Source organism: Papio anubis, chromosome 3, assembly GCF_008728515.1.
Source record: "Papio anubis isolate 15944 chromosome 3, Panubis1.0, whole genome shotgun sequence".
Classification (NCBI taxonomy): Eukaryota; Metazoa; Chordata; class Mammalia; order Primates; family Cercopithecidae; genus Papio; species Papio anubis.
The window spans coordinates 136136082-136151889 of record NC_044978.1 but is presented as its reverse complement, the minus strand read 5'-3'; the positions used below and the strand labels follow the sequence as shown (position 1 = coordinate 136151889).

General features: G+C 36.7%; 1 pseudogene; it reads left to right on the top strand.

Annotated features, from left to right (window-relative positions):
• The first annotated feature begins 1622 nt into the window (after positions 1 to 1622).
• The window catches only part of LOC116274199, a 103947-nt pseudogene continuing 89761 nt past the window's right edge, over positions 1623 to 15808 (top strand).

Sequence of the window (15808 nt, the reverse complement as noted above, 5' to 3'; positions counted from 1 at the left end):
CATGACATTCTCAGTTCTACACTTTACATTTAGCAATTAAGTTCCATAAAAGTCCCAAGTATCCATCTAAATATGAGTAAATTTGCCTCAAAGTCTATTCCATGATATCATATGTTTCATAATTAACTCATGTAGGGAGTGTGTATGTGTGTGTGTGCGCGCACACACACACAGATACCCAAATGTTGTTTGGCCTTTAAATTTTGTTATGGATATTTCTGCCTCTATGACTGAATATATCAGACTAACAATCTTACTAACACAAGCTGTAAAAATAAGACTAAAAAATGTTTTAAAAGCCTGTTTGCAAGCCGGGCATGGTGGCTCATGCCTGTAATCCCAGCACTTTGGGAGGCTGAGGCAGGCAGATCACCTGAGGTCAGGAGTTCAAGATCAGCCTGACCAACATGGAGAAACCCTATCTCTACTAAAAATACAAAATTAGCCGGGTGTGGTAGCGGGCGCCTGTAATCCCAGCTACTTGGGAGGCTGAGGCAAGAGAATCTCTTGAACCCAGGAGGCAGATGTTGCAGTGAGCCGAGATGGTGCCATTGCATTCCTGCCTGGGTAACAGTGCGAGAGACTCCATCTAAACAAACAAACAAACAAACAAACAAAAACCTGTCTGCAGATATTATAAAGCAATCAAGGCAGCCAGGTCTTGATGGGCACAGTTTCTGTAGAGAAGAAACATACTGAGGTGAGATTTACATTTCCTCTGGGTGCATTTGCTCATTCACTACACTGGACATAAATGTCAAACAGAAAACAACATTTTAGAGCCCGTGGCAGTCTCTGTGGGTTTTGTAGACAAAAATTGGAGCTCAAGGCTGCCAAAGCAACCATGATTTGAGGAGTCAAAATCTTGGAGAAAAGAAAAATACTGTATAGAGAATGCAGCCTAATAGTCTTCCAGCAATTTCGAGTCATTTACTGATTCTTAAACTGCATATGCCCAGGGCAAGTTATTGTGAATATAAGCAAAACACAGTTAATTAGAGGATAAAATGTTAAGTAAAGAGAGCAAAAGACTCATTTGGCTGGAAAGACAAAAATTGGAACTCAGGAACTGCCAAAATAGTAGGGGCACTTGTAAACACCCAAAACTTTCAGTTTGAGATTCAGTTTTGGTTTTACCTTGGAGATAAGAGAAATTAGAATAATGCCAGACCTCACACAAGAAGAAGTTGAGCTAGAATTTATTCACGATGATCTTTTCATATTCTATGCATTTTCCAAAAGTAAACTTACGAAGAACTGATGACAAAGAAAAATTATAAAATCAACTATAGACTCATTACCTTCAAGGAATAATAATAAAGGTAATGGCCAACTTTTCACCATAAGCCATGGAAGCCAGAAAACACAATGACACCCTTACAGTGCTGAGAGAACTGGCAAACTATAAAATTCTATATTCACTTAAAATATATTTCAGGCCGGGCATGGTGGCTCATGCGTGTAATTCCAGCACTTTGGGAGGCTGAGGTGGGCAGATCATCTGAGGTCAGGAATTCCAGCTCAGCCTGGTCAACATGGTGAAACCCCATCTCTACTCAAAATACAAAAATTAGCCAGACGCAGTGGAGCGTGCCTGTAGTCCCAGCTACTCGGGAGTCTGAGGCTGGGCCCAGGCGGCCTGGGGGAGCGCAGAGGCCGTGGATGTTGACAGATCCGTGGCCCAGTACGCTGTGGGGATTGCCACGCTAGAAAGAGACGTCAGCCTGGGCCCAACCCCCAACCCCGAGCTCACACACCATCGTCGGACTTGAGAGCCCCGCCTTCCTGCAGGAGGACTTCATTCCTTCGCTGTGTTGAACATGATGATGGGCGGAGGCGGCTCCTTCTCGGCTGGCGGCCTCGGCAAGGGCATATTCTCCAGGCTCCACTCAACGTGCTCAGTAGGCACCACTGGATGTTTAATGCAACCTCCTACCACCTCAGCTAAGAGGACACTGGCCTCCTGTGCATCCATGCCAGCGCCCACCCGAGACATGTTCGAGAAATCGTAAAAATCAGCACGAAGGGGTTTATTTTAATGGGCGGAACCCTGGACGCGATGGAGCTGGAGCGAGCCCAGGCGCAGCTGACGTCCATGCTTATGACGAACCTGGAGTCCAGGCCTGTGGTCTTCGAGGATGTGGGGAGGCAGATGCTGGCCACTCGCTCCAGAAAGCTGCCACAGGAGCTGTGCACACTCATACGCAACGTGAAGCCGGAAGACGTGAAGAGAACTGCTTCTAAGATGCTCCAACGGAAGCCGGCAGTGGCCGCCTGGGCGACTTGACCAACCTGCCTACTTATGAGCACATCCAGACCGCCCTGTTGAGCAAGGAAGGGCGCCTGCCCAGGACTTACCGGCTCTTCCGGTAGAGCTGCTCCCTGACCTGCTGGATGCAGGAGCTGCAGCTGCGGCCCGCTCTTGCGTGTTAGTTTGGACACGAATTTAGTCTAAAACGCTATCTCGTTTTACAAACAGTGCGAACAGTGTCGCCAGAGCACCCACACAGTTTGCATTCCTTCAGAACTGAATATGCCAATCAGTGGAGTAAATACTGACACTGACCACGGGAAGGCAGGAAGCAGGTGAAGTGCCGAGCGCGGGAGGGCAGCGTGCCATGAGGAGGCTGGGTCAGCGCTCCCCCTCCTCAGGGGCTCTCAAGGCACGTGGTGTCGGGCAGGTTACTTGAGAGGAGCAAGCCCTGAGCCAGGAAGCAGCAGAGGCCAAACTATCAGAGCCTCCCCAGTGGCCACCAAGTTCCTATGTCGGGTACCAGGACTCACCTCTGACAAACGGGAGAAGACAAGGGCCTGGTCAGCTCCGAGGAGCGCGGTCCACGTGTGTGCACGCCTGCTTCCCTGGTAAGAAAGAGCTGTTATCTTTCTTAAAAAAATAAAAAATAAAAAAATAAAGTATTATTCAATCTTTCTATTATTTTTGCACCCATTAACTGTCTGCACCTCCTTTGCCCCAGCCCCGCAACCACTCTTCCCAGTCTTTGGTAACCGTCATTCTACTCTCCATGGCCAGGAATTCAAATGTTCTGATTTTCAAATACCAGGAATAACTGAGAACACGCAATGTTTGTCTTTCTGTGCCTGGCTTATTTCACTTAGCATAATGATCTCTAGTTCCAACTATGTTGTTGCAAATGACAGAATCTGCTTTTATGGCTAAATAGTACTACATTGTGTATATGTACCACATTTTCTTTATCCATTCATCTGTTGAGGGACCCTTAGGTTGCTTCCACATCTTGTCTATTAACAGTGATCCAACAAACAAGAGTGTATGAATATCTCTTAAATATAATGATTTTTCTGGCTCATACCTTATCTCTATGGTTGGCTTTTTTGAGAAACCTCCAAACTGTGCTTCATACTGGTTGTACTAATTTACAATCCCACTAACAGTATACGAGGGTTTCCTTTTCTCCACATCCTTGCTGGCAATTGTTATTGCCTGTATTTTAGATAAAAAAGTCACTTTAGCTGGGATGAGATGATATCTCACTGTAGTTTTGACTTGCATTTCTCTGATGATCAGTGATGTTTCAAATGTCTGTTTGCCTGTATGTCCTCTTTAGAGAAATGTCTATTTAAAATTGTGCCTCTTTTTTTTTTTTTTTTTGAGACAGAGTCTCACCTTGCCGCCAAGGCTGCAGTGCAATGGTGTGATCTCGGCTCACCACAACCTCTGTCTCCCTGATTCAAGCAATTATCCTGCCTCAGCCTCCCAAGTAGCTGGGATTACAGGTGTGTGCCGCCATGCCAGGCTTATTTTTGTATTTTTAGCACAAATGAGGTTTCACCATGTTGGCCAAGCTGGTCTCGAACTCCTGACCTCGTGATCCAGCCACCCCAGCCTCCCAAAGTGCGGGATTACAGGTGTGAGCCACCGTGCCTGGCAAGTTTTCCCATTTTTAGTGAGTTTTTTTCCTGTACAGTTGTCCAAACTCCATATATATCCTGGATATTAATGCTTTGTCAGAGGAGGAGTTTGCAAATATTTTTTCCCATTCTGTGTGTTGTCTCTTCACTTTGTGATCATATCCTTTGCTGTGCAGAAGCTTTTTAACTTGATGCAATCCCATTTGTCCATTTTGTTTTCGTTGCCTATGCTTGTGCATATTGCTCAAGGAAGTTTTGCCCCAACCAATTTCCTAGAGATTTTTCCTAATATTTTATTGTAGTAGTTTCATAGCTTGAAGTCCTAGATTTAAGTCTTTAATCCATTTTGATTTGATTTTTGTATATATAGTGAGTTAGGAGTCTAGATTTATTTTTCAGCATATGGATATCCAGTTTTCCTAGCACCATTTATTAAAAAGACCGTCTTCTCCCCTGTGTATGTTCTTGGCACCTTTGTCAAAAATGGTTTCACTGTAGGTATGTGTATTTGTTTCTGTGTTCTCTATTCTGTTCCATTAGTTAATGTGCCTGTTTTTATGCCAGTACCATGCTGTTTTTGTTACGATAATTCTGTATAATAATTTAAAGTCAGGTATTGTGATTTCTCCAGTTTTGTTCCTTTTGCTTAGGATGGCTTTGGCTGTTTTGGGTTTTTGTAGTTCCATGTAGGTTTAAGGACTGTTTCTTTGTATTTCTGTGAAGAATGTCATTGGTATATTAATAGGAATTGCATTGAATCTGTAGACTGCTACAGGTAGTATGGACATTTTAACAATATTGTTTTTTCCCAATCTATCAGTATGAAATATCTTTCCATTTTTTGTGTGTCCTCTTCAATTTTTTTCATCAGTATTTTATAGGTTTTCATTGTAGAACTCTTTCTCTTTTATGGCTAAGTGAATTCCTAGGTATTTAATTTTATGTGTGGCTATTCTAAATAGGATTGCCCTTTAAATGTCTTTTTCATATTGTTTACTATGGGCATATAGAATTGCTACTGATTTTTCTATGTTGATTTTGTATCCTGCAACCGAGCTGAATTTATTTATCAGCTCTAACAGTTTTTTTGTGGAATCTTTGGGCTTTTCTAAATATAAGATTATATCAGCTGCAAACAAGGATAATTTGACTTCTTCCAATCCAGTTTGATTGCCCTTTATTTCTTTCTCTGATCTGAATCCTGTGGCTAGGACTTCCAGTATTGTGTTGAATAGCAGCGGTGAAAGTGGATATCCTTGTCCCATTCCGGATCTTAGAGGAAAGGATTTGAGTTTTTCCCTATTCAGTATGATGCTAGTTGTGGGTCTGTCACATATGGCTTTTATTATCTTGAGTTGTGTTTCTTCTATATCCAGTTTTTTGAGTGCCTTTCTTATCATGAAGGGACGTTAAATTTTATTGAATGCTTTTTTGGCAGCAATTGAAATGATCATATGATTTTTGTCCTTTATTCTGTTGATATGATGTATCACATTCATTGATTTGCATATGTTGAATCATCCTTGTATCCCAGGGATAAAACTCCCAGGGTCATGGTGAATGATCTTTCTAATGTATTGTTGAATTCAGTTTGCTAGTATTTTGTTGAGGGTTTTTGCAACAATATTCATCATAGATATGGCCTGTAGTTTTCTTTCTAAATGTGTCTTTGGTTTTGGTATTAGATACTGGCCTTGTACAATGAGTTTAGAATTATGTGCTCCTCTGTTTTTCAGAAGAGTTTGAGTAGAATTGGTATTAGTTCTTCCTTAAATGTTTGATAGAATTCAACACTGAAGTCATCAGGTCCTGGGCTTCTCTTTACTGGGAGATTTTTTTATTATGGCTTCAAGCTCATTACATGTTATTGGTCTGTCCAGGTTTTAGGTTTCTTCTCGTCTAGTCTTGGTATGTTGTATGTATGTAGGAACTTGTGAATTTCCTACTTTTGGTTTTTATTGTCTTCTCTGACATTCTTTACCCTGATGTTACCACATATATTTAACAGGAGAATTCCTTAATATTCTTAAAGGCACAGCCTGCATTATCCTCAAGTGCTTTAAAATATTGGCTACTTAGGGACTACACTCACCATGCCCAGTTAGGATTATACTATTGCATTGACAATATGGGTGTTTTTCCTATGCTTTCAGGAAACATCATCTGTGAAAATATAATAGTTTAATAGTTATGATATATACCCTGAATATGATATTTAATAAAAACTTTTCATATGCACACTATTATTTATTACAAGTATAAGATTTGTATTTTTTTAAAAGTAAGGAAATAAAGACTTAGGATAACAATGTGATTTACCAAGAGTATTTTGTTATTAAGTGATATATGCTTGAACACAGGATGCCAAACTCCAAATCTCAGAATTAAATGCTATCTTGATTTATATTAATTGTCTTTTAGTAGACATTACACTAATGCATATGTATACAAAATGCACAAAATTAAACGTTTTGTCTTAAGGAGATATTGGAGAGATAGTGTGTGTCCCTAAACTGTATTTATCCACTATGTCAATGCCAAAGTTTCCTTCACAGAGCCTTACTGGGTAACCTTTTTATTAGAAAGAACCATCTTCATTGCATGAGCTGTAAGTTACCAGTCACCAATCTTAGCTCTGGTTCTATGTTTCTTACCAACAAAATGTGTGGTTTTGAGTAAGATCATAAAATTTATATGAGTCTCACTTTCTTCCTTGGTGAAAAATATGCATAACTACTAGAATAGTAGATAATTCCTGAATAGGCTGAGATTGTTCCTGCCTCAGATCTTTGGCTTTAGCCTTTCTTTTTAGTTGGAATTTCATCCACACGTTTTTCTTTCTAATTTTATTTTACCTGTTTATTACCAGAATTCGCATTGTATGTGTTTTATATGTCTAATTTCCTTTTGTGTTTTCTAGAATATAAGCAGCGTGAGAGCTAGAAGTCTGTTTAACTTTAATGTTTTATGTCTCATGCCTAGAGCACTGTTTAACACATAGTAAAGACTCAATATAAATTTTCTTTAATGAATGAATGAATACATAAATATTTGTAAAAACTAAATGAAGTAATATATAGTGAATGAAAATTAAACACTTTCATGGCATTCTATTATTATAACCCTTTCACTTCGTAAATATTTATTCAATGCATGTTCATTGCTAGGATTTCAAACGCTTTCACCTCGTAAATATTTATTCAATGCATGTTCATTGCTAGGATTTCCATGTGCCTATTGTGGTCTTTAATTAAATGAATCAGGAAGCTAGACCAGTCAATGATGCCAAATAAAACTAGTTAATAATGCCGAATTTTGTGCTCAGTTTCTCCAGGAAAAAGATTGTGATACATCTTTCAATAGTAGCAATAATGGAGACGGAAGAATGAGAGGTTGGGAGAGAGGTAGATGGGATTTTGTTTTCTATAGCAAATGTAATGAAAAATGATGGGATTAAATGGTTAAGACTCAGGAATGAAAATTAAAATGATTTCCCCATTCCCCGACTAAGCATGTGCTATTGGCAAGCTGTAGAATTTACACTCATGGGCCCCAGTAAGGCCAGGGAACAAAGACCATGGCTGAAAACCTGGCAGAGTTAGAGTCTGATATTGCTTCTGTGTAACTGCATGTGGCTGAGGCTTTGGCAGTTCAATAGAGGAAGGTGTCTGTACCCTCAGCCCCATGAATAACACAGATAAACATATATTTTATACAATAAAAGTTTTTATTTCCATGTATAATATCTAGATATAGTATTTAAAATTATTGCTATCTATTAAAATATTTCTGTAACTTTTTGTTTTCTTTTGTTGGACTCTTGCTAATGTGGATTTTGGTAATGTCTCAGTAAGCAGTAGTAGGTATAAAAGCTACTCCATTCTTTCTCTGGAACTAGGCAAACATCAGCGGTTCAGGTAGTCAGTAGCTCTTTCTTGATTATCAACATTATGAGCTAGGCTTTGATTTAATAGTCTTGAAATTTGTTGAGGAACATGAACACTTTTAAGAATTGCTTAAACAATAGCTACTAATTTCAGCCCAGGGAAATGCACACATACACACACACATGCACACACACACACACACACATAATTTTTGGCATATAATTTCAGGAGAGCTAGAGATCTCTTTACACTGATCCATGGACCTAGGAAATTTTCTATCCTTTTAAGTAAATGGTAAACTCAAAGCTCTAAAATATGAACCGTGCTTTCTATTTACTGTGAAAGGTCTCTCTGAACATTTTTTGGATATTTGCTGAATTAGAACATTATAACTTTTTTACTGAAAATGTTCACCTGCTTTTAATTCAGCTTATAATAATGAGATCTACTTAGTGTGTGGGAATTAAAGTTATTGAACATGGACAATTGTAGCAAGTACACACAAATAGTACACAGAGTTGGGTTTGAATCCTAACTTTGTCGACTTACGAGGACTCTTTCGCTTGTCATTTACAGAAAATCTAACCCAAATTGGCTTAAGCAGAAATATAAAAAACAAAATGACAGGGAACTTCATTAGTGGTCAAACTTTAGACACATCAACCTAGGAAATCAAGTGCTACATTTAAATATTGTTTCTCTCCTTATGATAACTTACTTTCATCCATTTAGGTACAATTCTCTGGCAAGCTACATTAGATAAGAGCTAACAGGTCCCAGTTAATTTTCAAGTTCACTAGAGTTAGAAAGAACATATTTTTTGATATATCAAACTGAAGATGAATTCTTTTGTCTTAGGTCATGGCCCTATATCTGAACCAATTACTTTGGCCAGGGTTTGAAATTGGCCAAATCCAATTCATATATACACCTCCAAAACTATCAGGGGTAGGTGTCAGGTCTCCCTGAAGTTCACTGAGATCCTCTGAATTGAAGCCAGGATTCCATGGTCACTAGAAGAAAACTAGTTAATAGTTACCAAAAAAATAAAAGGAAAAGATGCAAGACTGGCAAAAACAACAGATGTTTGCACACACAGCCCAATTGCTATCTGTGTGCCCTGGGACAAGTTACTTAACACTGTGGCTGCCAGTTTCTCTAACTATGAAGCAGGAATAATAATATCTATCTTCCAGGGTTTTCATGACCATTAAATGAGATAGGCAATCTACATAACTTTGGCATAATTACATATATAATAAGTTATCAACAAATAATACTGTTTTCTTTTCATCTGTACCTCCTCTGACTCCTTGCTCTCTTAACCAATATCAAATGCACAGTATAGTTATATTTTATCCAAAACATAAGAATCTTTTAAAATTTGGATAAATCTGTTAGAATTTCTCCTTTTTAGACTTCTGTTCTCCCTACTCCTTCATAACCTCTGCAGTCTAGAGCAAGTAGGACTGATACAGAGAGGAGACAGCCAAGGGTCCATGGCAAAACCCTGCCTTCTAGCCTAAAAAAGCATGAAGGCTGAAAAATCAAACTGCTGCTCCCGGATGAAGCCCACCCTTTCCCGACTGTTTCTCTCTGACTAATGCCCACCTATAGCCTGGGAGGATAGAGTGGAGCCTCAGGCACTTCATGCCATTTGCAACCGAGAGGAGCCTGGCCTCTTCAGTTCCTGTGTGATGACCTGGGATTCAACCTGTGAGGTGGAGGGCCTGTTAACAGGACTTCATCTCACTTTGCTGAGTTTTTTATTTTCCTTTTTTCTTTTCATCCAATAAATTTTGTTCCCCACCCTTCTATGTGTCCACGAACCTAATCTTTTTTGGTCATGTGACAAGAACCCAGTTTTAGCTGAACTAAGGAGAAAGTTCTGCAATAGGATGAAGTACAAATGCTGACCGCAAAGGTTTCATGCTTAAAGCAGTCTGAATATAGAGTGTAGTGGTAGTAATTGCGAAAAAGCACATTAGCACCACCCCTATAATTTGAACAATTATAATATCAACATTTTCCAAATAAATGATTTATTTTAATATCATATTATTTGTATTCATCTTAGGTCAATTCAAGGTAGTTTATATTGTACTTAGCATAAAATGTTCACTAAGAAATCACCTAAATTAAATCAATAATTCTTCCTGTGCCACTACTATTAGGTTCAATTACTTGAGAACAGAAAATTAATATTAGGGCTGACAATAGTTACTTATGTATCGTTATATCTTAATGAGTTTAAAGTGTTAACTAACATTGGAAGAGAGAGTTACACCATGAAACTAGTATACATTAATTTAAAAACTATATTGTAATCACACCCCAAATCAAATACTCCAGACCCCTTGACCAGGGCATACTTCAAATGTGAAGCCCCACGACATCAAGAGGCACTGCAACGAACCTTAAAAGTTTTCATAGATTCATTAATTTGTTAAAATGTATGTGGAAGATAACTTGAACTTTCAAACAGATTTTATTAAAGCATTGTCTGTGTCACATGAGGCTTATTATTAAGAGAAATATAATAAACATACAAACCACAAAAACAATAAAGATTTCAAAAATATTACCTTTGCTTCCGTGCTACTGTGAAGCTGACTTACTTTAAATTATATAAAATTGTACATTAAGAATGTTGGCAAAGTATTCACTCATAAAACTCATTTAATTTTCTGCACATTTTGAATACATAGTTTAGCAACTTGTTTCTTCATATTATGTCTATATTTCAGGAAAGCAATTTAGTACATGATAAGAAGCACAGTTTTTAAGTCAAGTGAAATCGTATGTGTTAAAATACTGCAAAACCTTAAAACCCTGATTTTTAAAGTGTTGAGATACTTAAGTCTTTGAATAAAGATATATCTTTATCCTAAATCAAACACTTTATTTTTTTTTTGCCGTGTATGTCCTCACTCAATCCATTGGAGAATGAGCTATTCCTTCAGCTTTAAAAAATGTTTTTAATCTCAGATATTTAGAATAGCAAGATGAGTGGTGGTTGAGCTGGTCTTAATTCAAAGTACTAAAGATGGGAATAGAGTTTGAGTTGGAAGTAGAGCTCCCTGGAATTTCCATTAAGATACCATTAATTTTTCTAAAAAAATTATTCTATGATTGCCAACTGCCTTCTCCATCTCTTATTTTTCCATAAATTTATATTTTAGGGAATTTGTGCCAGCTTATTTGATATATTTCTTTTCACTTTTTAGGTTTTATTTTTAAGTTATCCATTCTACCATATTCCTTTGATTTTATCTTCCAAGGCTTCTACTGATTTAAAAAATTATTATGGAAGTTATATTTTAAACTTGTAAAATCTGAATAGTCAATTCAATCTTGTAGAATAACAAACCCAGTGCATTCATAGTGTTAGAGATTAAAACCTAGTATAAAGACACAGTAATGAATATAGTCTATGTACCAACATAGAAAAGACCAATAACAACTGAGAGTCAAAAAAAGACCCCCATACATATCTGTCTCTTGACTTATGACAAAGGTAACACTGAAGTGTGATGGAAGAATAACAGTTTTGCCAATAATTATTGCTGAAAATATTAGCTATTTATGTGAAAAAAAGTATTGACCTTACTTAATACCACATGCAAAAACAGTTACAAAAATATTGCAAATCAAATGTAACAAGTAAACTATAATGTTTAATGAGAGAGCAGGAGCACTGTCATCTTGGACAAACACCTAAGTTCCGGCTCCCTTTCTAGTTTCATGCATTTCAAGGAAATCACTTCTAACTATAAGCAGACAGAAAGAGCAGACAGTGAAACACAGATAAGACAGCTCAGGCACAGAGAAAAGTAGGGGGAAAGTCTCTTGGGTTATTGCCGAACTTCACCCTCATACAATGGGCCCCAGTAAAACAGTGGGCCTTAATAAGAACACTCCTTTCTCGTCAGGTGCACTAAGGTAGGGAAGCTAAAAGCAAACTCCGGGGGATATGCCTGCAGCTGCAGAAAGATGTATGGGAACAAACACCCAACTCTCCCTCTCAGATAAACACAACAAAGAGACACAAAAGCAGTCTAATCTTCTAATAAACTCTCCCACACTAAATGCTTAAAAACTCTTAGCCTGTAAAAAAGTATGGCTCTAACCTAACTCGGCCAGCAACCCTTCTCAGGCTTGTTTAAAATAAACCTGTTCCTGTTAACTGTAAAGCCAACCTTCATGTTTCTCTCCTGTTTCTTTAATTCTTACAGTTTTTATTAGAAAACCAAGAAAAATATCTTAATGGCATTAGATTACATAATGATTTATTTACAAGCACACAAAAAATACAAATAGGAGTTGAGATTTATCAACATTAAACACTAAGTGCTTCTGTTCCTCCAAAGACAACATTGAAAGAACAGAAATTCAAGCCACACATTGGGAGAAGATATTTACAATACTTCTATCTGACATAGAACTCATATCCTGTATACTTACTGATAAGACTCCTATGAGTTACTATAAAAAGAGAAAGCTACAAAGAAATATGACAAAAATACTGACTTCGATATGTTACAATATACAACATTTAAATGTATAATAAACATATCAACTTATGCTAAATTTAATTAATCACTAAGAAGGTGCAAATTTAAATCCCAGTGTAATACTACTCAACACCCATTCATATTGCAAAAATGAAAAAGACTGACACCAAGCATTGTCAAGGGTGTGGAGCAGCTAATGGTGGGAGTATAAATGATTGGAATCATTTTGGAAAATAATTTGGCAGTATCTGCTAATGTTTAGCATCTATATACTGTTTAGCATCTGCATACTGTTTGAAGCAGCAAATCTCCTCCCAGGTGTAAATGTAACAGAAATGTGGACCCATGTACACTGAAAGACAAGTTCAATGATGTTTATAACAACACTATTCATAATAGTCCCAAACTGGAAGCAATGCAGACATGAGTAGAATTAATAAATATACCTATTACTCAGAGTGAAAGTGAACAAAATTATCACTGAGCAACATAATCACAAAAACAAAGTGTTGAGCAAAAGAAACCAATCACAAAAGACTTCCTACTGTATAAATACATGTAACTTTTTTTTTTTTTGATAAGCGAAACTAAACAGTGTAGTAATTTTATTTGCTGACAAGAGGGAAAGAGGCTGGAAATGATGATAACAAAAGCATCCGTGGTGTTGATATTATACTATGTTTTGATCTTTATCTCATTACAAGGATATATTCACTTTATTAAAATCATACAGCTATGTGAATTGATTTAAGCACATTTTGTATGTATATTTCATGAAAATATTGCATAAATTTCCAATGTCTTTTTAAATGCTTTCTTTTTCTTTCTCATATTAATTTTTTATAGATATACATTTTTCTTGATCTTTTCAAAGTGAAATTTTAAGATATTTAAATTATCAGATCATCTTAGGATTTTCTTTTTTTCTTGGTTTTTAAAATTTGTTTATCCTTATAATTCCTGTTTTCAGAAGATATATCAGATATGTGTTGATTCATTGTTTCTATTTCTATCTAAAACGAATCATTGAGAAGAACAGTATTTCACTCAATGCAAGGCAAAACTTGCTTACCTGCAACATTGGTCTAGGGCAGCTGAACAGCTAACAAGCCATTATGCTGGTGTTTCTTTAAAGAACACAATTAAGAAAGCTTCACTTACATGAGTTGCTCTGTTTCTCCTAAAATAGTATATTGAATTTATTTTGAAAATAATTTTGTTTTTGTGTTTGTCCAAGATTAATGCTTAGAGACTGACTTTTCCGCTACGGTTGACATTGAATGTTGTCTGCATGTCTGGATATAAAGCATGTAGACAAGGGATTCTTAAATACTGTTGCAATTGAATCCCTAATTTTTAGTCCTATATCTTATGCTTGCATCCCCTCCTGTCCTGCATCCTTGAACTTGTCTAGAATTCTTCCAAGGAGGGGAATTCCCTCTTTGGTTAAAATCTTCCTGCACACATTCTCATTTGTGAAAATTTAATTTCCTTCTTTAGTCACTTCCATTTATATTCACCTTCCAGAAAATATTTGAAATATTTCATTTTATGATTATCTGTTTCCCATGATCTTCATTGTCATGGGTTTATACCTTTAAAAATCTTTCATTATTATCTTATTAGTATCTGTGCATAAAGTAGATCAATGCATAGACTTAATTTGTAACCTTGAATCACAAGGCATATAGATATATATTTAAACATAAGAGTGTTTGTGTTAGTGTGTGTGTGTTACAGCTGAAACAGCACTGTAGTTAGAGTCAAACGATATATAAATCTGAATTTAAGTTTCTTTACAGCCATATACCAGATGGTTGACCTTGAACAAGTATGTAATAACCCTGAGTTAAATTAACATAAAACGTAAGGACCTAAAGCATATTAATCTAACACATGAAGCTCAGCACATAAACTTTGAAATGCTATATAATTGAGAATGATTTATTATATGTCCTTACTGAAAACAATGAGTTTCATCATAATTATATAGAAAGCAGTATACTCTATAATTTTTTAACAATCTTATTTAACATTCAATGCAGTAGTAATTGATGACTCTGCAGATTTTATTCTTACTAATACTAATTATAATGTTGAAGCCATTCTATATGTACTATATTTTCCTAAAGCGATTAAGAAAATATAATAAATTATAGCCTCCCTATTTTTATTCAGCCTGTTCAGTTATCTTTATATATTGCATAGCTCTTAAGATTAAAATGGATGTGTTTTTTTTTTTAACTCAGTAGATTATGAGAACCAGAAATATGTACATACATTGGAATAATGTAATGAATTTGTACTATGTCAACAAAACTAAAGTGGAACTATGTTCCCTAGAAGTCTGTTCCGTATGAGACTCCAGGTTAGGATTTTCCACAGGAGAATTCTCTGCAATATTTGGAAGGCGGAAGTGAAGCAACAGCCATCGGTAGGCTTAGCTAGTGAATGTTGGATACAGCGCTGCTGCAATTCATCCACATTGTCTCCCGTCTGCTGGGTCACTTTGTTGGTGTGGGCCAACAGCTGTGCCTACAGCTTGTGTATGTAGTATATACAAATTTTCCTCTTTCATTTTCTCTAATACCTGTGCCTCATAGCTGTGTGGTTTCATGGGAAAGTTGCTAATGTTTTCCTCATGTGAATTTGGTGGCTGGAAAGGTTGAGAAACAGATGATGATTTTAATTTGTCCCAGAGGTTCCACCACATCATTAGATCTGCTAGTTTGTCCTTGCTCTCCATACTTCACATCCAATTTTTTTCTTGCCGTTCGACCTGATGACGAAATCCAGCACCAAAAGCAGAATCAACAGCTTTAAATAGGCTGCTTGACTTGCCCTCACAATTGAGCAAGTTCAAAATCCTATAAAAGCACACTCTACTCATATTATTAACAGTAACTCTGCTTATCTGATTGAAACATATCTGATAATGAACAGTAAGATGTAATCATGAAGTAGGCACAAGACAATGGACTGCATGCATCTTAGGAAATGAAAAGCTGAACATGACCTAGACAAGATGAATCTGAAAATTGATATAGAAATAAAGAATATGTAAAGAAAAAGAGATTGCATATATTTTCCTAGTGGTAATTAGAAGACAGTGCAGGAGACTTCAGAATTATTGTTTTATTAATCAGCAAAAATATTACATCATATTTGCTGAAAGATAAGCCAAATTGATATGTTGATGACTGACATGTAACGAAGGGAACCATGGTTGTAAATACCAGTGTATTGATCAACATGTTATGTGAAGAATTTTAAAATAACATAAGGTAAACCCATTTAATGTGCCTATTGTAGATGACATCAATGTGAAAATCAGATAATTTATTCTAATTTTTAAATTTTAGTTTCAAGAGGGGACATGTGCAGTTTTGTTACGTGGATATATTGCATAGTACTAGGATTTGGGTTGCTATTGAACTCATCACCCAAATAGTGAATATAGTAGTTAATAGGTAGTTTTTCAACCCTCGGTCCCTCCCTCTCTCTTTTCCCACTTTT